Consider the following 26,250-nt stretch of genomic DNA (forward strand, 5'->3'; position numbering starts at 1 on the left):
TAAATTCTGTTTGGATAATTTTAAAGCATAAGGACGCAATGTTATATGAGGTTGTGTTATGATTTTGAATTGTTAAATGCTCGAGTAATTTTGGGAATTTGTACATATAGGCCCTCATTACGACCCTGGCGGTCGGTGGTAAAGTGAACGATAATACCCCTAACCGGCCGACGATAATTACTGCCAAATTATGACCATGGCAGAAAAGATCTGTGAAAGACAGCCAGTGTACCACAGTGACCGCCAGAGCGGATACAACAGCCACCATGGTGGTAGCCGCCTACAGCCAGGTGGAAGTCAAAAGTTCCGCCCACCATATTATGACCAGACATTCCGCCACCTTTTCCGAGGCGGTACCAACGACATCAAAAGCCTGGCAGAAAGAGAGCTCAGAAGTGAAAGGACTCACCATTGGAGAGACAGGGAAGAACCACGCTGCCATGAAACCCGAACTGCATGTATTTCGGATGATATTCTACATTCTGCTCCACCACAAACACCAAAGCCGGCGAAGACGACGACGGTGAGTACAGCCACCTAGAACACAAGGGAGGTCACGTGCAGGCCACCAGCTTCGTTGGCGGCGTTGCAGTTGTTTTTCTTCTTGAACATGTCACAAACTACTCATTGTCTGTGTCTGTGGCCCACTGGAAATGCAGCGAGGTCTTGGTTCTGCCTTGACCCAAGTAGGTGCGACCCTTTCTGGTGGCAACGGTGCTGCTGATGGAGGAAACGCCAAAGGCCATTCGTGCCCTCCAGAAGGAGTCCCAGAGGGAAGAAACCCAAAAAGGAAAAAACCTCTAAGCAGGAACTCCTGGAACAAGAACAAAAAGTAAAAAGTAAATCTGAACAAAAGGCAAAATGACAATGAAAAAAACTGGAACAGGCTAAGGAAAAAATACAACTGATGCAGAAGAAACAGGAGCAAAGATCACCACCCAAAGAGTGTTGCAGCACAAAGAACAAGAATCACACACCTTACATACCCAAGAAAAGGAAGTGACCAAAAGGAAGTAAAAGACACCATATTGGGTTTAGATAATAATATAGAAGCCTATGGAAAAGTCACCATATTAAAAAAGGTTTCAAAGGCATGCAGGGAGAAGGAAGGCATGCTGGGAAGGAGAAAGGATCATGGCAAATAAAGAAGGGCATAAATACAGGGAGAAACAAGGCAAGCAGAAAAGAAGAAAGAAAAAGGAAGCATAAGGTAAGTGGGGTGAGTTTGTGTGTGGAGGGAGGCAAAAACTAGCAGGGGCGTGCCGTGCACATAACTCGTTGAGGCCTCATGCCCAATTTAGAGCCTCGATTAAAATATGTAATGGCAGGGGAGCGGCACGTCCTGCTGCCGTGGATTGCGGCTGCGTACCTGGCCGAACGTTCAGCTCGTACCGCGGTTCTCAGCGCGACAGTAGGTCCCCCCACAGGAGCTCCCGGTTTGTGCAGAAACAGCAGAAAAAACTGACGAATCAAAAGTGGGGCGTGAACAGAAGAGGCATCTTCCCAAGAACATTCACTAAGAGAACAGCACCAAGCACACCGTTTCCAGTGCTGCAGACAGATGAAACTGAAGTCTTTGGTAGAACTGAGACTTCCAACAGGTGGCAAGCTCTACTCCCAACCCTTGGAATACTCTCTCAAGCAGGATACACAGCAAAGTCCACCCTTTCCTTTATTTTAAGGCTGAAGCAGCAACTGCAGGCCACCCAGGCAAAGCACACACAGCAAAGGGGCAGTACTCCTCCTCCAGCTCTTCAGCTCTTCTCCTTGGAAGAGGCTCCCCTTGAACCAGAAAGATTCTAAAAGTCTGGGGTTTTGGGTCCAAAACTTATACCCAGTTCTGCCTTTGCAGTAGGCAAACTTCAGAGGAAAGTCTCAGTTGTTTACAAGGTCCTCCTCACCCAGGCCTGGCTCCAGGCACACACTAGGGGGTCGGAGACTGAATTGTGTTAGGGCAGGCACAGCCCTTTCAGGTGTAAGTGACCACTTCTCCCTCCACTCTAGCCCAGATGGCCCATCAGGATACGCAGGCTACACCCCAGCTCCCTTTGTGCCACTGTCTAGAGGGAATTCACAACAGCCCAACTGTCAATCTGACCCAGACGTGGAATGCACAAGCAGGCAGAGTCACAGAATGGTTTAAGCAAGAAAATGCCCACTTTCTAAACGTGGTATTTTCAAACAGACAATTTAAAAACTAACTTTACAAAAAGATGTGTTTTTAAATAGTGAGTTCAGAGACCCCATACTCTTCATCTCTATATGCTCCCAAAGGGAAACTGCACTTAAAGTTATTTAAAGGCAGACCCCATGTTAATTTATGAGAGAGATAGGCCCTGCAACATTGAAAACCGAATATGGCAGTATTTTACGGTTAGAGCATGTAAAACACATCAGTAGGTGTCCTACCTTTAACATACATTGGACCTTGCCCATGGGGCTGCCTGGGGCCTACCTTAGGGATGCCTCACCTGTGAAAAAATGGACGGTTTGGGCCTGGCAAGTGGGTACACTTGTCACGTCGAATTGGCAGTTTAAAACTGCACACACAGACACTGCAGTGGCAGGTCTGAGACATGTTAACGGGCCACTCATGTGAGTGGCATAAACAGTGTTGCAGGACACAAGTAGCACTTGATTTACAGGTCCTGGGCACCTCTAGTGCACTTTACTAGGGACTTTCTAGCAAACCAAATATGCCAATCATGGGTAAACCAATCAACAGTACAATTTATGTAGTGAGCACTTGCACTTTAGCACTGATTAGCAGTGGTAAAGTGCGCAGAGCCAATAAACCAGCAAAATCAGAGTCCAGTATATCATAAAAATAGGAGGTCAGAAGGCAAATATACAGGGGAGATATGACAAAAGCTGCTAGCTCTAACACTGGGTGAGAATATAAAGGGATAGAATGATCATAGGGCAGTGGTTCTGTGACACATTCCCAGGGCGTCTGCAGGCCTGGACTGTGAGGAAGGCAATTTCTTCTCTGACAAACACTTGCATTTTTTAAATATTTATTGCTTCTCTTGAACAGTTTTAAAAGCACTGCAAACTTCCTGGTACAGCTTTGGAACAAAAATAAATGTGTCAAGATTACTTGAGAGTTTAATGTCCCTGCTGGAGAGAGAGACAGGAGTTTTGTATAGTGGAAGTTTTGACTCAAAGGTAGCACAGAGGGTTAATATGCCTGCTGCAAAGAACCTGTATCGGGCAAAGAACAGTATGTTATGTGCATAGCACAGTCGGTTACTGCTTTTGTTTCTTTTCTTACTGTGCAGTACATAAGTCATAATCATAATCTAGCATAGTGAGCTATGAACTGCCATTAAGGAGCTGCATGCAAACTGCAAGGCACAAATTAGAAAGTCATTTTTTTTTCCCTAGACTTTTATTTTCCTTGCACTGCTAAATAAGGTTTGCTTGCATAGAAATACATTCTTGATATTAAAGTCAATGCTAACCACTGTGCTGTGTTCTGAATCCTGAGTTTGTGCTTCTCCAAACTAAGCACTCTTAGAAAATGCCTACCACTGTAGATGACATGGATCCTACACCTTGTTTTCCCTTGTAAAGTGCTCTGGCTCCCTACAATGGTATGGGAGGTACTATAAAACAAATTAATTACATGTGTTAGAGAGGCTATGGAGAGATGAGAGGCTCTTATGATTGTACACCACACATTTATGTAAAAAAAAACTTCTCCGATCTATATACCTAAAGATAAAAACAGGAATAGCTTGGGAAATGTTGAATTCAGCTTTCTTAAATAAAACTGAACATTGAGAAGTTAGTCACCGAGATGCAGTGCCGACCTTCCCATTAAAATGTTTCAATTTTCCATAGTTTTCCAATATAAAATAATTATATTGTCTGTAATTTGAGCGTTTGTTTGGTGTGCACTTGTTTGTGTATTTTTTGCAAATTACTGTTTTAATGTTTGAAATTTAAATCGTACAAGTTGCTTGGGGATCCCCGACTTTCAGTAATGACTCAGTGGGGGTCCCTAGGAGTCAAAAGGTTGGGAACCACTGTCATAGGGTTTTCAACAGGTGTGCTAGTGCAATTTTCCCTAGGAATTACTTCTGCTTAAAGCTTGCAAGTTTCCCATGTGCACGTGGGAGTAGCTCATCCAGTCCAGGTGTTTTTTGCTTTTCATTCTGGGACTTGTAGCTCTGCTGTCAAACTAGGGTAAACAGGAGTACAAGTCCCACAGGCAAATCAACAGCTTGGAATCACGGTTCATGTGGGAGCCTAGAAAACTTGACAGCTCTGCCTCTGGATTGCCAGGAGGAGTAAGTTGGTAAAACAGCAGCATTCATGGAAACCTGTGGCTTACGTAGATTGTAAAGACTTCTTCCTCTTTTGAGAGTTGCTTAAAACATAGAAACTATGCAACCCATAATGAAATAATAATAGATGTTCAAGTTTTGCATACTTATTTGTGAACAGTAACTGATTTGGGGTCTGAGAAAGGAATCCAATGTGCTTTAATTAGTGTACACAGATCCTTTCACATGTGTGTGTATTAAATATTTTTGAGGTGGGACAAGTTATAGAATACAAAAATCAGTAACCTTGAGGAGTAAATGGCTGGCAAACAGGATGGCACTTTCAGTAAGACAACATTGTCGTTTATAGCAAAAGTGCTTAAATTGGGGGCATGGTCAAGCAACATGGCCGACAGAACTGGGCCTTTGAGCTCCAGGCCGGCCCACAGTAAAAATACTGAAAAATCCTATGTCATCCCAGTCAACTTAGCTCCAAAAATACCCCAAAACTGACAGCGGTATTTTGGGGAGTGATTCACTGTGTGAATGGCCATCCAGCACTACTGGGAGAGTGGGGAGACTTGTATGGCTCGAAGGCTGTGAGGCAAGGACCTGTGTGAGACCAGACCAAGGCCAGCCACCCTTGCCTAGTGGACCCCGAGTATGACTGTGTATGATGCCCCGACGAGAAGGGGCGGTGAAGCGGGGGCTCCACTCCCCAGAGTGATTTGGTGTGAGATGAAGTGGAAATACTTGTGACTGGAGGACTGAGGTAGCGCAGGGCCGGAGCTGCACCTTGCCAGTGGCTGTGGCCCGACACTGTGAGGAGAGTCTTGTTTGCCTAGAAACAGTGTCTTCTGTTGGTGGTGCGGCTGTCATCCGGACTGAGGGGTGCGGCCAAGGAGACTTGAATAATGCAGTAAGCACTGTACAAAAACATGCTGCTCGGGGGAGCCTGAAGCTGAGCTACCTGCTCGGATGGACGCCTTATTAGGACACTTGGGCCCTATGCTTGGGCCCGGTGCTGTGCTCTCACTCTCTGGGGACCCGCCACGAGGATACTTAAAAACAGTGGCAGCTTCACCCCTCCATAATTGGCGCTCCACTCTGTGCCCCACCCCTTGATGGGCGACGACGTGGAGATACTCTGGCCTCGGCCCTGGCTTGGACCCTCATTCTATCTGGGAAACAAGAGAGGACACAAGATAAACACACTCTCCAGTGGGCTGGGAACGGCGGCACTCTGGTTGACGTCCCCTACATAGGGAACTGTGAAACTCCCCACAAAATGCATTGTATGTGATCCTTACTCTGGGGAGGAGAGGAATACACTAGTGATATTTCTTTTATCTAGGAAGACTCTCCTGAGTGGCCCCAGGACCAATTTGGACCACTGCGACTAACCTCTGAAGAGGGGTACAGGCCCCAAAAAGAGCTAAATAGTTCCTGCCTGGAAGGAGAGGCGCAGTTACGTGGGCATGCCTTGTGCCTAAGTGCCCGGCTGACAGCACCTCTGGAAGAAATTTGAGGACCATAATCAGTTACTCACGATATGTTTGGTGATAGAGACAGTGAGTGGGGGATGGCAAGACGAGCAACAACCCTTGCCACCTTATATATGGGAACCTGGGGCTTGGAGTGACAGTAATCTTCTACTTCTCAAGGGCTGCAGAACAGTGATCTGTGAGCATTAGATCCCTGTACTCTTTCTACAATATCTGATTGGATCTGGGTTGGGTCTGTTCTGGCGATCCCCTCAGGAGAACCCTCGCTGGTAGACTGACCAGTTGTGGCAAGGGGCGTTCCCTTTTGGTGACAGCAAGACACCATCATTAAAGGGACCATAAGTTTTGGATCAAAACAATTGTGAGAGGCCACAGAGGATGGAACATCTGGAAGACCGGGCCTGATCACCATGGTGAAAGACAAGGGACCACGGCCGGCCCGATCCAATAAAATTGTAAACTATACACAGGCGGCCCCTCCAATGGACCAGGGGGCTCAGATCGATGAATCCAGCCCCAGCCCATCGCTAGCAGACCAGATGGAGCTGGCCCCCAAGATAGACTTGTTGGCCAAGATAGACCAAGATGGACTCATTGGCCATTGATGTCAACCTTCTCAGAGTAGAGCTCTGCGGTGTCACTGACCGCCTCACAACCATGGAAACAAACGTGGGAATGCTGCAACAGGAAGTCAGCACCCTACGAGCAAATGTATCCTCACTGCAAACACTAACGGCGAAGCTTGAGGAATGAATGGAATATTTAGTAGGAAGATCCAGGAGAAATAACCTGCGATGTGGGCTTCCCTGAAAGGGGGGTGGGCCCATCCGTGGAGCTCTTCTTAGAAGATTGGATTGCTAACAAGCCTTTGTAGTCCAGTAGGTTTCTCATTTGTGAGAGTTAGAGCTATTGGCATTGTAATTGACAATGTATTTTACCTATGTGTTTTGGTTTGGAATGTGGTGGATGTATGCCAGGTGCCAGAGCAACCCTCCCAGACCTGCCGCTGCAGGAGAGAGGACACGACAAGGCTGTCATCTTAGGAGTGTTTTTGCCTCATTCCTCTTGCCTCATTCCTTCATCCTGGCTGTGGTACCCTAGAGATGCAACCCTTTCTAGTGTGTTTACCTTAACTTTTATAGCACCTAGCAAGCCACAAAGAGGCACCTTTGTAGCATTTAACCAGGAGAACGAGGGGACAAAAGTGTTATGAGCAATGAAAAGGGGACAGACAAATATTCCTGTGTGTTAACCTTTAGAAGGAATTATTCCTCTACATTGGCAATACCAGCCTAGCTTTTAAAAACATTGACTGTATACAAAGAGAACAGAAGAGGCAGCTTAATTGCAAATGAATTATAGCAATTTTATTAAGAATGGTACCTGCTTTGCAGCGCTATGAAATGGCAGATCCTGGATTACCAAGTGCCTTATAAAAAAAACAATATATTCACAGACTGGCCCAACACACACCAGACAAAGAACCCTAGGGGAGAGGATGTGGCGGAAGGGCCAGAGCTGCTGACTTTGGAGCTGGGGAACACGGTTTGGCGGCTCAACATCCTGTGCTTCCGGGCAAATCACTTAGGGGGTCATTACAACCTCGGCGGTCTTTTAAGAAGACCGCCGCTCAGCGTATTATGACCGTTGGCTGCCCTCTGTCGTTTTTCCGACAGAGAGCTGCCAACAGCCATACTTGCGGGTGGCAGGGAAGTGGAGGTTGCTCCACCTCCACCGCCACGCCAACAGAACACCGCTGAGCTAATCACGTCCTGTGATTCTGCGCAGCGGTGTTCTGTTGGCGGTGTGGTGTTGGCGGAGCTGCCCCCATGGCTCCTGTCCCCTCCCGGCGGATCGATGGAACAGGTAAGTCGAACGTCCGTTAGGGGAGGGGGGTGGGGGGGGTGTCGTGTGGGTGCATGGGGGTGTGCGTCTGTGTATGTAGGGGGGGTGTGTGAGTGCGTGTATGCTTGCGGGGTGTTGCGTGTTTCGGAAATGTGTGCTTGTCTGTCTGTATGTATGTCTGCATGGATGTGTGCGTGAATGTGTGAATGTGGGTGTACGTGTCTGAGTGTGTGTGTACGTGTCTGAGTGTGTGTATGTGTGTTGGTGGTGCCTGCGTGCGTGTCGGATGTGTATGTGTAAGGTAAGGTCGGGGTGGGGAGGGGGGCCGTGCCACCTTTGGCGGGTGGCAGGGGTGGTGGGGGGTGTAGGGGAGGGAGTTGGGGTGGGTGCGGGGGTGGGGGAGACCCCTATCAGTGCCAGGGAAGGAATTCCCTGGCACTGATAGTGCTTACCGCCATGGATTTCATGTCGGTTCCTACCGCTGGAAATCCACAGCGGTAAGCCGGGTCACAATACCGGCGGCGGTATTGTCACGGCCGCCGGGCTGGAGACCCAGGTCTCCGGCCCAGCGGTCGTCTCCGCCCTGGCGGGCAGAACGGGGAAGCAGCGGATGACCATGGCGGTAACCGCCATGGTCATAATACTAAACAAAAGACCGCCAGCCTGTTGGCGGTCTTACCGCCGCTTTAACACCGTCCGCCAGGGTTGTAATGACCCCCTTAATCTCCAAGTGCTACAAAAAATGAATCTGTTCTTGTGTAATGTAAGCAGTGCTCATGTAAAGTGCTGTAATAAATTTGTATCAAGTTCGTGCTAAGTGAACTCTATTTGACGAGGCCTAATTTACATCCAAAAACTAGATGTTTTTTGCTATCCAGCTGGAGGCCATGAAGTGCTTGGGTTTGGAGTCACAATAACTTTTTCATCATTTTGGAGACATCACCTTTTGCCATCTTCTTCCCTAGAACTAACCTATGTGCTTGAATGGTGACCCTCCGTAGGTTATCGAGAAGGTGCTATTGCCTACTGTTAAGTTCTACTCATGTCAGTTGGTTAATGCACCCACTACAAAGGTCTTGATAGTCGAGAATGTCACAGATTGCAATCCTGACATAGCTTTTTCGCCTCTTCATCTCTGCAAGGTTTATGCAAATGAATTATAGCGATTTTGTTAGGAATGGCACCTGCTTTGCAGTGCTATGAAATGGCAGAACATGTATTACGAAGTGCTACATAAAATAAAGAGTTTTCCCAGACTGCCCCAACACGCACCAGACAAAGAACCCTAGGGGAGAGGATGTGTTGTAAGGACTAGAGCTGCCAACTTTGGAGCTGGGGAACTTGGTTCGAGTCTCTGCCCCAGCTCAACATCCTGTGATTCTGGGGAAATCACTTAATCTCCCCTTGCAACCAAAAATTAATGTGTTCTTGTGTTATGTAACCGATGCTCATGTAAAGCGCTGTAATACCTTTCTATAGAGTTTGCACTATACAAAACTGCAAAAAATAAAGTGCTCCTGTACCACTGTGCTGTGTTCGTGCCACATAAAACTGCAAAAAAATAAAATATAAAAGACCCCGCAGACATTGCAAAGAAACAGCAAGATGCCCGAAACCAAGGAAGAGGAAGAAACAACATGCTGCCATGAGCACGAAGCGGCGAAGCAAATTTTTCAAAAATTGGTGCGCCACATTAAGGTATATTGTCGATTGTACAATAATCCATGTAACATGGTCAGAATCCAAGGCTGTAACACCTCCTGTTAAGCATCTATGGAGATCTGACGCTCCCGGAGTGGCTGATGCAAGGCTTTGGGACACCTATGGAGATCCCCACCTGATAAAACTTGTGTGCTGGGTTTGGGAACGGCTGATTAAGAGAGTTATACAACTTGCACCATGTGCGTGGGATGTGCTGCTCTGGGCGCTACGACCATTTGCTAAAATAACTGAGGTGATATCTGTACAACGTTGAAGAGCTGGCGATTGTGAACTATCCGAATGGTAAATTTATCACATGGGCAGATGCAAGAGAAACATTTACGTTTAGCCCTGGGCAATATCTGCAGTATGCTAAGACAGTGGTTCCCAACCTGTGGTCCGGGGACCCCTGGGGGTCCACGAAGCCTTCTCAGGGGGTCCGCGACTGCTTAGAAAATGAAAAAATATTAACAAATAATGACAAATTAGGTCCCATGCTTCCAGTAATGACTCAGTGGGGGGGTCCCCGGATTCCAATGATGATTCAGTGGGGGTACCTGGGTTCGATTAATGATAAAGTGGGGGTCCACAGAAGTCAAAAGGTTGGGAACCACTGTGCTAAGATATTGGTGACCGCGTGAGAAATATGGCCTTGTTTACCTGTGGAACTACGACCCTCACAACCACTAACTGCACTGCTCACATTGGTAGAGGCATGGAGACTGATTTCAAACCTTTACCACTTTTTAAGCTGATACAGTACAACTTTACAACATACCAGGATTACCTAGCACCTGCCACCTTACAGAAGATATACGCCGCTCTCTCATTCCAATGTGTTAGATGTGGTTCCCCTGTGGCAGACTTTGTACATGTGGTGTGGCAGTGTGCTGTGATTGTAGCCTTCTGGACGAGAGTGTTGAAGACTTTAAATAAGGCGACTGGATGGGAAGTTCCGCATACTCCGCTGATGGTATTGCTGGGACTCATTCCTTACCCAGCCAAAAAGAAACTCAGCCACCAGTTCCTTCTGCTGGGCCTGCTGTTGGCGGAAAGGCACATCGCCATTAAATGGATGAATGTGCAACACCCCAGTTACACTGTTGAGCTCAGAGACATGTTTGAATGGGCAAAGAAAATCAGAATGAAACATGTAAGGAAAGACGAGCGATTGACAGATGATCTAGCTGCCTGGGCATCGATGTTGACAGAGCTCCGAGAGGAGCAGAGGGCGTGTGTAGCTGAGGGAGGAGCGAACGAGAGTTTGTAAGTGGAACAAATGAGGTTGGAGAGGTGGTACATGTCTGCCAGGTTCAGACTATTCATTTCCCTGGAATGTGCACCCAATGACTGAACATTCTTGAATTATTGATACACCGCTCAGTCGAAGCCCCAATTGTTTCTTTATGAGTCATAGCAATGTATCCTGCAGCAATTAAGCAGCATGAGGAGGTGGGGGAAAGGGAATTTGTTTGTTATTCAAGTATCGTGATAACGTCTGCTCGTATTGTATACGATTAATGGAGTTTTGATGTGGAGCATTGCTCCTATGAAAATCAGTAAAGAAACTTGAAAAAAAGTGCCAAAATCGCATTGACTGCTTTTCCCAGAGTTAAATTTTGTTCTGAAACATAAATTACATAATTTGGCAAATTTGGGACAGGTGAGGAAAACGACTTATCGTCTGTCTGCCTGTCTCAGTGTAGTAGGTCTGAGTAGCACTTTAGAACAGAGGAATTTGATTAGAAATATGAATATCTTTTCAGAAAAATTACGATTTTCCAAACAGGCATTACATTGGTTGCTATACGTGATCTAACTAGACCGACGCAGTAAAAAGTCATTCATAATTGCCATCGCCTTAAGCACAACCATACATCAGGATTTGGATGACTTATTTAGCACTAAGATAAAAAAAAACATGCCTTGCCGTACTGCTGAATGAAATGCTCCTATTGGTAGTGCCTATATTTCAAGGCAGTGTCACGGTGAGGGATAGCGAACTGTCCAAGGCAAGGCAAAAGTCTACACCACACTGACTGACATTGAAAGTGAGAAGTTCTGCAGACACTTAGGCTTTCATACACATCACTCCCCACTCTATGTATTATTGAAGACGTTTGATTTAGCGCGGACATAGATCAAAGGAGCAGTGCAGCACTTTACAAAGAATATATCTATTCTATTTGATTTAGCGCGAACCTAATACCACGGGGCAGCGGCACACTTTGCAAAAAACATACCTATTGTGGTAGAAGCGTCTCGTGCATGAAGAGCTGCACATATACCAGTATAATATGTGAAATGTGCTCGAGACCAGATTACAGAAACTATAAAATACTTCCACATTTCTATATTGCACATATTTATAATTTGAGGGTCAAGGATATGATATGCGGTTCCAGTAGAATATTCAAGTAATCAGTCTTTCATCAGAACCCAAGGTCAGAGTAATCAGCTCAGCTACTACACCACACCACCTCTCTATTTATTTTTCGATGATATTCATTCTGCATGGTACACCAGGGTATCACAGACAAAATCATTGCACTTTATCCTGACTTTCCCAGAAAATTGTAAAAAGAAATTATGTTGATCATGCATAAAACCATTCAGTAACAAAACAAATCCAGGGAAGGCTAACACACCAGCCCTATAATAATCCCCTGCACATATGATAGTGTCTCCACAACCTACAATACCATTTCCGTTCGGTTGGGCAGGCTTTTACTTAGTAAAGTAGCTTTTATGCAGGGTCTTGAAGGTAAGGTATGTGGTACTGCAGGGGAAGGCACAAAAAGCAAGGAGACATAGATAGAAGGTGACCCTTGCCCAAGCTCTTGTAGGCAACTCCCCAGCCAATCTTCATCTTCACTCTCTATGTGCCACACACTTACCCCATTACTGACCTGAGTCTTACGCTTCCACTACTCTTCTGCTCGCCAAGGGTACAGGACCTAGGGTGGGCCACTTGGGGACCTAAGGATTACTTCAGCAGAGCCTAGAGAACAGCCCATTTTGGGTCCAGTTGTGAATCAAAAACTACAAAGAATATTATGTAATAAATGTTTTTGAAGATAAGTATGTTTTTGATCATTATATTTTGCCTCTTTCATTATAATTTCAGGGCCTTCAGCCAGAGTGGACATTCAGCAAACCATTAAGAACATCCCACCCATGTTGATGCCATCAGTGTCCAGACAACTTCAGGTGGTGTGGATTGTGAGGAGGAACAGGCCAGCTCTTCTGGTTTGTCTGATCAGGATTTAAGGGTGAGCTTAATTCAATCCATATCTACACTAACAACAGATATTGTACTCCAGGCCTCTTCACCCCATTCTATTGCATTAGCTCCTTGTGCCATGAGAACCTCGGCAGCACGCACCCCTATCCTGGCTCACGTATGTACTAGAGCAACAACATCTGGTACAAAGCCAGGACCCACTGTAATGGCGAACAGATGCTCTAAATAACAGGGTAATGATGCCACGGGTAAGCCTGGAATGTGTGTGCAGAGGACAGTGATGCCAATACTTTTAGAGCAACTCTGGGTTAGAATATCATGAGTGCGTCTTCTAGATATCAAGATCACATGGGGCAGATGCTAATTTTCCTCCAAAAACACAATGACCTCCTGAGGGAGGAAATAGAGTTGCAGAGCCTGCAAAATGATCTCCAGAAGGCCAATAATGTCTCATGTGTACCTTTACTGTGATGGTGCAGGATGGGCTCAGGGATATTTGTATAATCAGAAATACATCAACCTCTTTCTGTGGGCAATCAACATCACCTGACACCCTACAAGGTATGTCTACAGAAACTGAGGCCCCAGGAATCAGCAGACACCTGTCTTCACATTGAAGCCTGTCCTCAGGAGACATTAGTTCCCCTTAGAAACTGTTGATTATCTGGTGCAGTAGAAGATGAGCCCAAGTAGACCATGACCAAAAGGCGCAAGCACTAATTACCTCCTGCGGACCACCAGCATTCACTTGTGGATACATTCTACAACATATTAGCCTTTAAAAAGCTGTGTTTTATCTACCAATAACCATGGACTATGGCTATTAATCTCATTCTCACCAACTATGTAGTTATGCCTCTGTAAATTGTTTATTCTTTGTTGTTTGCCGTTTTTCGCCCAGAAACTAGATTTTCAGAAAATGATTTTTGTTTTCTATTTTGACATTACAGAAAATAAAACCATGTTCATTTCAGTTGTGTTGGTACTTTCTGTTGTTCTTACTGTGCTTTGAATGTTTATTGCAATCCTATAGATTTTTGTTATTGATGTTGAAATATGTAAAATCTATTGTTTAGAGCCATAATCCAAAAACATATATTTAATAGTCCTATGTCTGTTCTACCTTGTACACATTTTCAACAAATTCCTTAATATTAATTGCATGAATTACTGAAAAAAAAGATTGACACTACAAAGATTTTTAATTATTATTGTTTTTAAAAATAAAAAGACAATACACATTAGAGAATTAAAAAAATGTTTATGTTTGCACAACATGAACCTCCATAAATTATAAAGATTATGACATTACAATCACTTTTATATGGCAGTGCCCTTCCACTTCTCATGGTGCTTATAAGCTATAAGTGCACCTAAAATCCAGCTGTGAGGTACAAGTGATCCGATGGTTAAACAAGCATTTGCAATACAACGAATCTCGCGTTTGCTTGAGTTAAAGCTATTAGCATTATAAATTCCTAGCTGGACTTTTCTTGCCACATAAATTGAAAATGAAAAGTAAAACAGTTGACAGAAGCAAGCTGATTCAAAGTGTCACCGCCGTCATGAGCATGAGAGTCTAGCATGAATGTCTAGAAAGGATCGCGGCTGGAATGAAAGGCAAACCAAAACTGAAGGAAGAGCCATCACACGCTGTATCATGAGGAAGCGTGACGTAGAGTGATGGCCAACAAAAATGTTCACTTAGTTAAATCGCCTGGGGAGGGAACTCAGCACAAAAAAGGAGGGACATTTCACAAAATGAACCAATAAAAATGAAGCATTTAAGACAAGCACGACAAAGAATAAATATCAAGAGTGGGCGTGGTTAAAAGCCCACAGAGGGATTACAACAGGCTGGAGCGCTTGTGCGCTCAACCCTAAAAAGGGTTCTAAGCAATAACCACATTTGTCAGTTTCACTTAAAGAAATCCACAAACCTTGGACTCAATCATGACTCAGATAAATGTTTTGGAGATCACGATACACAGAAGAACATCTATATTGAGGCAGCTTACCCTACTTACTTCTTACTAATGTCCTACTCCTGCATGATGCCAAGTCATTGAAAGAGAGAAAGCGTGGAACACTATTTGCTGGTGTCTTCAGGCTCTGACAGGGAAGATCTGTGGTGCTGGGGGATTCAAAATAGACCATACTGTATATTATGTAATTATTGTACAATACATAGCACAAATATCAATAGCAATATTTCATTATACATGATAGATTGAATAAAGTAATAACATCGTAATGAAGACATTCCGCCATTTTAGCCATCTCTGTTGGAATTACTATAATGTGACATGTGGCGCACCTAAAATAGTGTATGCCTTATACGTCATGCAAGATGCACAAAGTACATCAATTGGGACAACCGTTGAAACATACATGTCTAAAAACAAACCTGTGCTCAACTCTCTGTTAGCTTGTCAACAAGCATTCAGCCATAACTTACAGGCAATGTGCAAAGTATTTTCAAGCACTCAAATAACAACAAAGTGAAAACACAATACAAGATACATCCCAAACCTACTTAGAAAAATAGTGTACATTGTAATAAAAGAAATGACAAGAAAACCATGAAGGACCAATATTTAGAAGCAGAGTTGGGATTTTTTAAAGTTTTAATGAAAAACTAGTACCAAAAATAACATAGTGACAAAGGCATGTTTTCTGGTCACGCTAGAATGGGGGAAAGTCAATAATTAAGGCCGACTGTGATGGATAGCGGGTCGGATGTAAGGACCACCTTTGGATCTGTTACAAAATTAGCTTGAGAAGAAATTTGAGAAGGTAAGGTCTTCAGCGGGGCGAGGTTGGAGGCTGTAGCTGAAAAGGGCTCCACAAGGGCAGATAACATTGTCAAGAGGTCCCACTCAATTGCTGCGGAGAAGAGCGAAGCAGGAGCTGTAGGTAAGTAAATCCCATCACCAATGCACCTTCTGCAGCTTGCCTTTCAGGCTGGCCCCACTCCTTTCCTGGTTCTTCAAGCATTTGTTTTATAAAATATTCCACGTTCCAACTTTCAGGGTTAGATAGGAGGAGTACACTTTAGGACTACATCCAGTGCTCAGTACCTGGGTAGGAACTTTTGGGGGGCTAGGGCACACTCCAGCAGAAACCAAATAAAAGTCTAGTGCAGGTCCAGTTGGAACTGGTCAGCTTGGAAGTTTGCCAGACAGGCACAGAGTAACCAAAATAGTTGAAAAGTTGCTTATTTATTGCATAATATGGTCTTTGGAGACCTGTTGTGTCTCTGGAGCTCAAACAGGAAACCAGTCAGCTGCCACTTACAGCAACTTCTGGTATTCTTCGAAACAGGTTAAGCAGGACCAGTCTTCCATCGTTTTTGCAGACAGCAGAGTCTTATTAGTGGTTACCATGGTAAACAGCTCGACCACCTAATACAAACAACATTTTATCTCCATAAAATAGTGCTTATATGTTACATATCATATAAAAATTTAAAATGTTGCCAAGTCTAACAGTAATGAACATAGAAATATCACAAATGTACAATGCAACACTAAACTAATGTTTTTTTCTGTCTCTTTTAAGCATCCTTCCAAGGGAAAGTCAGACAAGAAGCTGGGAAACAGGTTGTCAGCTGGTAATCTGAAGATGCAACATCAACACAGAAGGACTCAGTAGCATGGAGGGTGATGGGGCTTGGCAGAAGGCCAACACTTCAACTGATTCTAAGGTCTCCACAATGGGCCAGTCTTAAGTGGTGTTGGACCATATAACATCTGGGGCACTTACCAGTTATGCCAACACAACTACATCCATCAGCACCATTCCTCCTGCTATCCCCGGTGTAGGCCAACACCCAGCCCCCAAAAAGGCTGTGGTCTTCTTTGCTCTAGGAACCTCAGCTCTTACCCCTTTCAATGCATAATTGCTCAAGGAAAAGACCGTTTATCTATTGTGAATCCTCTCTGTAAGGCAGACTGCACAGTTGTGTGTCATTCAGTGAATGAGCCAGCAGCTCATGCAGTTAGTTACATTCCTGGATGGCATACCTTTTACTGTGTCAGTCACATAGAGACGTTTGGCCTGTAGCAGAGCCCCCTCTGACAGTACTTACTCTACCTAACGCCATCTTCCTCTCAATCTCTGGACCCTTTCTCTTCCCACACACATCTTCCACCCACCATTCCCCCACCATCCTCCTCCTCTCAAAGTTCTACAGCCACATAACCCATCACTGCAACCACATACATTCACACCAAAACAAAAACACACTCATCCACAGCATTAACCACACACTTTTCAGAACACATGCAAACAACACACACCACAGCCACTAAAATAGACCCCTGCACCACACAAACACACACTCAGCCACAAAGCCACAAGCACCCTAAAGGCCCATCACCATTACCACATCCACCATCATGACACAAACACCTTAATTCACACCACAGCAAACACCCCAAAGCACCACCACCACTCAACAGAGCACCCACCTAAGCACCCAATAACATCCAAACCCTCAACAAAGCAGCCAACACAAAAAACATCCTCACACAAGCACACACCAAAAAATCATCCACACCCAAACAACCACCACTACCTCTGAACAGAACACCACACACCCCCTTCACATAATACCCACAGCCATCAAAAAGCACCACCCCCACCCCAAAAAAATCTCCCCTTGAAAAAATGTCAGCGGTCACCCATGCTGGTAACTGAAGCCAAGCGGCATCAAATCCATGGTGAAGGGGTGATTTGGAAAGATAGTGAACATGTGTTTAACCTTTTAATCGGTACAAAAGTACCAGGTCAGGTATGGAAATTTAGCCACTATGAATACACCAATGAGAAGCCATGTCATAATTGGAAGGGTGGATTTCTGACTAAAAGCCCTCCATCAGCCGCTTTTAGGCTAATTCTCCATCAATGGAGTACCCTGAAAGCAACAATGATGTAGGACGTTTGACAGAGTTTTGTCCACCATATAGATGACATATAAATTGGACAGGAGGACAGTCATGACAGCAAGTGGGTGCTCAGACGGTTTTTGATGGTCCATGCACATCTGTCAAGTCATAAATTTGCTGCTTAATTTCAATCCATTTGAATATTGCATGAAATGTTATTCTGAAAAAAACATTTGAACTTGAAAGAAATATACAGGAAAATGCGCATTTATGGTTGCACACTAGGAGGCAACAGGAACAAAGCTATCTGATCTTTCATATAAGATAATATCACATAACCTTAGAACCTCGGACCTTCAAGTACTCTTTTTCAAATAAACTCAAGGATGTAGTATTTTATTAACAAGCATTTGCAATACAATTGGTCTTGCGTTTGCTCCAGTTAAAGCTATTAGCGTTGTAAACTCCTAACTGGACTTTTCTTGCCAAATAAACTGAAAATGAAAAGTAAAACAGTTTCACATAACTAACCAGACTTTTCTTGCCACATAAGCTGAAAATAAAAACTAAAACAGATTCACATAAGCGAGCCGATGGCCGCTATTAGCACAACACAGCCACACAAAAGGAAACAGAAGTTCGTTCTCAGTGAAACATATCGGCAAATGTGCAATTATCCATGTAACCAGCACAAGTGCAATTATCAATGTAACCAGCAAAAGTGCAAATATCCATGTAACAGGGTTGATGTCATGCAAAGCGCTCGACTACTGGCAAGAGAGATTGAGCTACATATGAAATAAAGAGAAAGAGCAGTAGTCCACAAACAAAACATGGAGCCTCCTATGTTTTCAGTAGTTGGCCGTTGCACTGGAGGAGGGCTAAACACAGGAAAAGGCATGACGTATGTATGCCTTTCACTAATGAAATCAAGCGAATTTTAAAAGGCTAGCCCATGAACCAACGAAAGTGATGGATGTGACATTGGCCTGGTTAAAAGCCCACAGGGATATTACACTAGGGACAGAGCGCTTTGCGCGCTCAACCCTAAAAAATAATTGACGAAAGTCACATACAACCAGATAGTGGAACAAACATCACAAATCATAGCCATTACTCAGGTTAAGTAGGAGTTGCAAAGCAGTCTAAATATGCGGAGACACACAGGGGTAAATAGCATCAATTAAACCTCTAAGCAGTACTAACCACATTATGAGTAAACTGCACAATGCAAATTGAGTTGTGGAAACATTTACCTTTAATGTACGGGCCAGGAATCTCCAGGTTTGAGAAAAGAACACCTGGTCTAGTTTCAGAATTTACAAGCACAATTTTAGTATGCAACAAAGTCAAAACATTATACTTTTTGTATTGATCAAAACACTAATGTATCTATCAGGAAGGGGGTCATTAATTTAGGAAGGACCACTCCAACCTACTCAACAAACCCACTCTGGTTTGGTCAAAACAAACTTCTGAGAGAATCTCTGCTCAACCACTGGTAGCTAGGGCACACGCAACCGGTAATCCCCAGAGAACACGTTAAGTTTAATAATAGCCACTTTTTAAAAGTAAAAGAATATTTTGCAATAAAATTCCCAAACCAGTTTAAAAAAAATTAAGTAAATTTTAATGAGCAAAAAATCATCAAAGTTTTAAAATAAGAAAGAACAAATAGGTGAACTTTTAAAGTTTTAGGGTTAAAAGTGCAAAAAAGAAGTGTCGACCAAAAGTCACTGTTTGTGATTGATCACAACTTAAGTGTGATTTCAGGTCAGCTGGGTCAAAGTTTTTACCTTTGGGCTTAGGGCCAGATCAATAATCTTTCATGCAGAGAAATACAGCAAGCCACCTTGTTGCGCTGTGCTGTGTGAAAAGGTAGGGATGCCTCATATTTAACATTATACAGCACCTCCCTGTCATTTCCTAGTGCTGGTGCACTTTTGGCTTGCTAGCGCCAAGGCAAGCACCCTTGTGTCATGTTGCAAGGGTGCCTGAATTGCAGGCAGGATTGTTTTTGTGTAGGAAGGGGCACCTTCCTGCACAAAAACAATCCTTATAGGCATTTTCTTCTTTCTATGTGTGCTGCAGAATGCAGCACGCGTAGAAAGAGGAAACAACAAGGAGAACTAAAGATGATCACCACATGTGCCTCTGGTGGGGAGGTGTACAATTCTGGTGCATTTCCAAGTCTATCAGTGTTGGCAAATCTAGGAATGTGGCAGATTCTATGGGTAGATGCATGGGAACACTAACGCTCCTCCCATGGAACGCCTCCATGCCTTGTGTTACTCTATATTTATCAAGCCATGCAGGGAAACAAAAGGTGGCCTTGCATGGCTTGATAAATCTCATTTAGGTTTTGTATCACTCTTCCACCTCCTAGCAAGGTGCCATGGTGATGCAGCACCTTGGTAAATCAGTCCCTTAGTATTTAAAATGGAAGTCAAAATCTGCCACCGAAGTAAGGTCCAAGGCTATAGCCGGCAAGTTTGCGTTTAAGTCAGAAGAATTCTTGTGAAGCTCCCACTGTACCTATTGGTTTTGGCGCCAAAAGCTCCAAGATGGGCAAACCTGGATTTCAAAAGCTGAGATTGCTCCATGGCTCAGATAGATATGCCAACTCTCCCCAACTCTCCCCAGTCTGAACCTTTAGACTTTGGGCCTGAATTAGATATTGGTGGAAAGGATACTCCATTGCAACAATGACAGTACCATTTCAGACAGCCTGAAAGCCTGCCTGCCTGATTTAGAGATGGGTGGACATATATGTAGATTGTGGCGACTACTCTGTCTCCTCTGCTTACATACCCCTCCTATATCCCAACAGAGTAAGGGTTGTCTGAGGTTTGGCCATGTGTCTGCCCGCCTGATTTGGAGTGGGTGAACACATAGCCATTTTGAGTTTCACAACTTGCCATCTAAAATGTGACAGTGTGAAAAGGAAACATTTTTCAGTAATCCCCAACCCATGGTAGAGAACACTGTCATGGCCATGGGGGTCTTTGCTTTTTTTTCTTTTCAAGAACAAAATCCTGCTTTGGGATTTCGATTTTCAAAATAAAAAAGAAAATGAAAGTGTTCTGTGCGATGCCACCATATTAACAGAGCAGTAAGGCATACTTTCACTGCATCTACTGGAACCGCCATGATGGCTGTTTCTGTAAATGCGAGAGATGTCTGCCTGGCCCGCGTATATGGACACTTCTAAATATGGTGTGGAGTACCCCACCCATTATGGAAGTAAAGTACTCTGCAATGAAGACAGTACTAACATCATACGCCAACATTTAAATCAGACCCTTAGTACCTTTTGTGGAGTAAGGCTTCAAGTTGTATCCCGGCAGGGTGCCACAAGATCTCTGTTAGGTCCTATTGAACTACTTTTCAGGGTGGCAAAAAGTGCTGAGTGGCACAAAACTAGTTTTCTTGCCCTCCTTGGGTAACCTCTTTTGGAAAGCCTCAGCAGTTTATTTCAGTCGTCTGGAGATGGGAGAAATTCCTCAGTCCCAACTATTTTCGAATGTCGGGAAAGTTCTTCTTGACGAGTCCTGCAGCCCTGTCTTGTCAGGGCAGGCTTCTAGGCACCAGGTCTCCTGCAGGGTCCCATCCTCAATGGTCCATTGGGCCCTCCTCAACTCAGTACTCCTTCTGCCTTTTCTTTCTCTGAAGCAGGCACAGAAAGACTAACTATGTGACCCTTGGAAAACAGTTCAAGTCCCTGGGCACCAGTAGGAGTCCTTGAGTGCTCAGGCACCCAAAAGTACATTTTATCAAAGGAGCTTTCTTGCTTAAGTCCTGAAAATCCTGATTCCACTTTTTAAACAGAATTTGATAATTTAGGAAATTACTTTGATGCATTTTCTAGCACTTCTCCACACATAGATAGAAAATAAACATTTTAATCCCATCTTGTTCAGGGAAATGTCTAGCAAGGCCAACACAGTGAAATAGCTTCAGGGATTTTTTTCTCTGTGGTAGCATACTAACCCCAAAACATAGGGCCATATTTATACTTTTTGACGCACAACTGCGCCAACGTAGTTGTGCGTAAAAAAAATTTAACGCCGGCTAACGCCATTCTGAAGCGCCATGCGGGCGCCGTATTTATTCAATGACGTTAGCCGGCGTTAGCCAGTGCTGCGGAGTGGTGTGCGTAAAAAAAAAATGACACACACCAGGCAGCGCCGGCGTAGGGGAAAATGGAGCTTGGGCGTAAAAAAATGGGGCAAGTTAGGCTGAGGCAAAATTATCGCCTCAACCCGACTTGCGCCATTTCTTTTTAACGCCCAGACGCCATTAACATGACTTCTGTCTTAGCAAAGACAGGAGTCATGCCCCCTTGCCCAATGGCCATGCCCAGGGGACTTTTGTCCCCTGGGCATGGTCATTGGGCATAGTGGCATGTAGGGGGGCACAAATCAGGCCCCCCTATGCCACAAAAAAAAATAATAATAATACTTACCAGCACTTACCTTAATGTCCCAGGGGTGGGTCCCTCCATCCTTGGGCGTCCTCCTGGGGTGGGCAAGGGTGGCAGGGGGTGTCCCTGGGGGCATGGGAGGGCACCTCTGGGCTCCGTCTGAGCCCACAGGTCCCTTAACGCCTGCCCTGACCAGGCGCTAAAAAATGACGCAAAAGCGGCTGTATGTAATTTTTTTTGACCCGCCTACTCCCGGGCGTCATTTTTGCCCGGGAGTATAAATACGGCGCACATGCCTCGGAGTCATTTTTTAGACGGGAATGCCTACCTTGCATATCATTAACGCAAGGAAGGTGTCCACGCTAAAAAATTACGCAAACTCCATGAACTTTGGCGCTAGATGCGTCTAACGCCAAAGTATAAATATGGAGTTTGTTTTGCGTCGAATTTGCGTAAAAAAAAACGACGCAATTCCGGCGCAAACAGAGTATAAATATGGCCCATAGTGTTTCCATTTTTTAAAATATATTATCAGCCTGTTGTGGGCTTACAAGGCACACTTTAGTGGTGACATATAAATATATTAAAAAGGTTTTTCTTACATAGCAAAGGCACTTGTCCCAGTCATGTGTCACTGCAGTGCATTTAAACTTTAGCCTAGCCAGAGCACAGTGATGCTTGTGGCAGAAAAATATCTTATGACATTTAGGCCCATAGTTATACTTTTTGTGCGCCGCATTCGTGTCATTTTTTGACGCAAAAGCGGTACAAACTTACAAAATATATTTTTATTTTGTACGTTTGAGCCGCTTTTGTGTCAAAAAATTATGCAAATGCGGCGCAAAAAAGTATACATATGGGCCTTAATCTTCCAGACCATAGGCGCATTTTAAGCGCCATTTACAATTGGCTTATAGGGAAGTTAAATAACCAAACAGGGAGCTCCAATGTATAGCACATTTTTAGGGGGAAGCACAGAGATTTTTCTACTGTATAGTGGTTGGAAAGTGCAGAGAGACCTGAACCCAGAAAAAATCACAAGAAAAAATGGGTACCCCACAAGAAAAAATGTAGTAGTTTCTCACTGTATGCATGCATGTTTGTTGTATCTGTATGGAGTAAACCTAGCCAAAGACAGTGGGAGCTATGCAGGGTTAAAGTCAAGACAACAAGAGACTAAAGTCGAAGCTGGGTTCAGAGAGTGAAGGAAGACTATTACCTTCTCATGATATAGGGTTCTTGGAATAGGAGCATCTTCCACTTTTACCTGAGCCATAGAAAGGCTGGGGCAGTCCTGATGGATATGGGGATGTTGTTCCACATACTGGGTGAATAGATAGAACAGGCCTTTGTCTTGTTTCTTTCTTTTTTATACTTCTTTGTCTCTAATTTGATAGTGTCCTGGCTGTGTGGTTGCAGAGGATCATCAGAGATGGTGAGCTTGTCAGCCAGATAGGTGGAGATGGAGGTGTTATTGCTTTGTAAATCATGCAGCTGTTTTTGAATATAGTGCAGACCAAGAAATTCTTCAGGCCCTAGATGATAAGTTCTGCGGTGCATAGGATTCTCTTAAGTGTGTCCAATGTGGAGAGCACTAGCCCACAGAACAGAATGTTTTCTCCATCCTGATGCAAGGGAAGAAGGGCATGAATAGCAGTTCTGAAGTCACTTTTTGGGAAGAACCATTTCACTTTCTTTGGCAGAGAGAGCTGGTACCAGGCCATCTTTACTGTTTTTGACAATGTGTTCCTAGAAGCTGTCTTGGCATTGGGAAAAAGTTGAGGTTCGGAGATGTCAAGGTTTATGTAATTGAGCTGCGTGGAGATATTTTGCAATGCATTGGTAGGAACCAGCATCACAGTGGTTCCTGTCAATGCATTTTTCTGTTTAGTACAGGGCTGAGTCAGCGTGACACAGCCCTGTACTAAACAGTCTCCTTTTATTATTCTGAAAAATAAAATCCTGAAACAAGATTTTCTTTTTGAAAATAAACAATACAATGTCCCCCTCACTATGCCATGGGAGCCTTCTCCCAGGGCTAAGGGAGCATTTAGTCATTTTCACTGTCCCTTTCTACCACGGCTTGTCTAGCAGTGATGGGCAGTAAAAACCAACCTATTATTCCACCCATCTAAATACGTCAGCAGAATGACAGGGCAGCCTTACTCTGCACAGCCATCAAAGGGTATTAATAAAGGTGGAGGCAGAGTAGTCTCTGCTGTGATTAACCCTAAGGTCCGACCATATTTATATTTGATGGGCAGACCACGATCTTGGCGGTAAGGATACTGTCACCATTACAATGGAGTATCATTACTGCCAAGATTAAATCAGCCCCTAAGTCACTATAAAAAGGCAATCGGTGTTTCAGTAGAATCTCCCAATATCTCTTAGCAAACATATATTAAACATATACACAAGTACTCTATAATAGGAATAGAAGAACATTAATAAGAGACAGCAATCTTAGGGATTGGTTTGACCAATACTCACCAAATGGTGTGTTCTGTAGTAACATATGAATGAGTATTGTCATGTAGTGGTGTTATGCATCTGTAAAGGACAATATTAAATGTCCTTGTAAGTTTTGTGCACAGAGTAAAATCTGTAAAAGGTAAGCATGCACTGGCTCTATACCTAAGGCTGGTGGTGTAGCTAATTCGTTTCTAGCAGTCCAGGAGTGCCAGTAACTTAACATTTCAATGGACGCCATATTTGAGCTACCAGTGTGCCAGTTAATAGTCATACAAAATGGACTATGAGCACATTTATGTAAATCAATTGGGAAGGAGTTGTCATGTTAGAGAGAGTCAGGTATGTACAAAATTATATTTTAAAAAAGTGTTCTTGGCAAACTATCTTTTAAGCATTATGGCTTTATATCAAAATAGATGGTATCGTCATATAGGAGAGTGACAGGCTGAGCCTTAGTATGCAAATTAGAGGTCTTAGCGATCGACCTGGTAAATATAATGTATCCATTAAAATGGACTATGGAAGTAACCAATTGTCCGTAAATCAATATGAATGGAGCCGCCATATAGGAGCGTTTCAGATCATACACAATTATATAAAAAAGTGGGTGTGTTTTAGATAATTTGTCTAGTAAACAATATGCCTTTTGTCAAAATGTCTATTTCATCATTTTGGAGAGTGACAGGCCTGAGACAAAATATGTAAAATAGTGATCTTAGTGATCCAACTGTTAAATATATTCCATCCATTACATTCTTAAATGTATCAGGGGAAATCAATCATTGTTATCATTATGTTGTTATTGTAGAGTCACGTGGTCAGTTCTCCAATAGGATGATATTGACAACAGCTCAGGGGCATATTTATACTCCGTTTGCGCCGGAATTGCGTTGTTTTTTTTGACGCATTTTCGACGCAAAACTAACTCCATATTTATACTTTGGCGTTAGACGCGTCTAGCGCCAAAGTCCATGGAGTTAATGAGATGCAAGGTAGGCGTTCCCGTCTAAAAAATCGACTCCGAGGCATGTGCGTCGGATTTATACTCCCGGGCAAAAATCACGCCCGGGAGTGGGCGGGTCAAAAAAAATGACGTACGCCCGCTTTTGTGCCGTTTTTTAGCGCCTGCAAAAGGCAGGCGTTAAGGGACCTGTGGGCTCTGAAGGAGCCCAGAGGTGCCCTCCCATGCCCCCAGGGACACCCCCTGTCACCCTTACCCACCCCAGGAGGCCACCCAAGGCTGGAGGGACCCATCCCAGGGACATTAAGGTAAGTTCAGGTAAGTATTTTTTTTTTTTTTTTTTGTGGCATAGGGGGGCCTGATTTGTGCCCCCCTACATGCCACTATGCCCAATGACCATGCCCAGGGGACAGAAGTCCCCTGGGCATGGCCATTGGGCAAGGGGGCATGACTCCTGTCTTTGCTAAGACAGGAGTCATTTCTATGGTGGTTGGGAGTGAAAAAAAAATGGCGCAAATCGGGTTGAGGCGCAAAAATTGCCTCAACCTGACTTACCCCATTTCTTGACGCCCAAGCTCCATTTTCCCCTACGCCGGCGCTGCCTGGTGTACGTCGTTTTTTTAACGCACACCAGACGGCGCCGGCGGCTAACGCCGGCTAACGTCATTCAATAAATACGGCGCCCGCATTGCGCTTCAGAATGGCGTTAGCCGGCGCTAATTATTTTGACGCAAAACTGCGTTAGCGCAGTTTTGCGTCAAAAAGTATAAATATGGGCCTCAGTGTGCTAGTGGGGAAGTGTGCCATATTGCGTCTAAGGAAACTAGCAATAGAGACCCCGTAAATTATTACATGTATGACTTACTAGTCCCTAGAGGTCCCTGGTGATCCCAGTGAGGTGTACGAGGGAATCATTTGTATCATCTGTATCCATGT

Source organism: Pleurodeles waltl, chromosome 1_2, assembly GCF_031143425.1.
Source record: "Pleurodeles waltl isolate 20211129_DDA chromosome 1_2, aPleWal1.hap1.20221129, whole genome shotgun sequence".
Lineage (NCBI taxonomy): Eukaryota > Metazoa > Chordata > Amphibia > Caudata > Salamandridae > Pleurodeles > Pleurodeles waltl.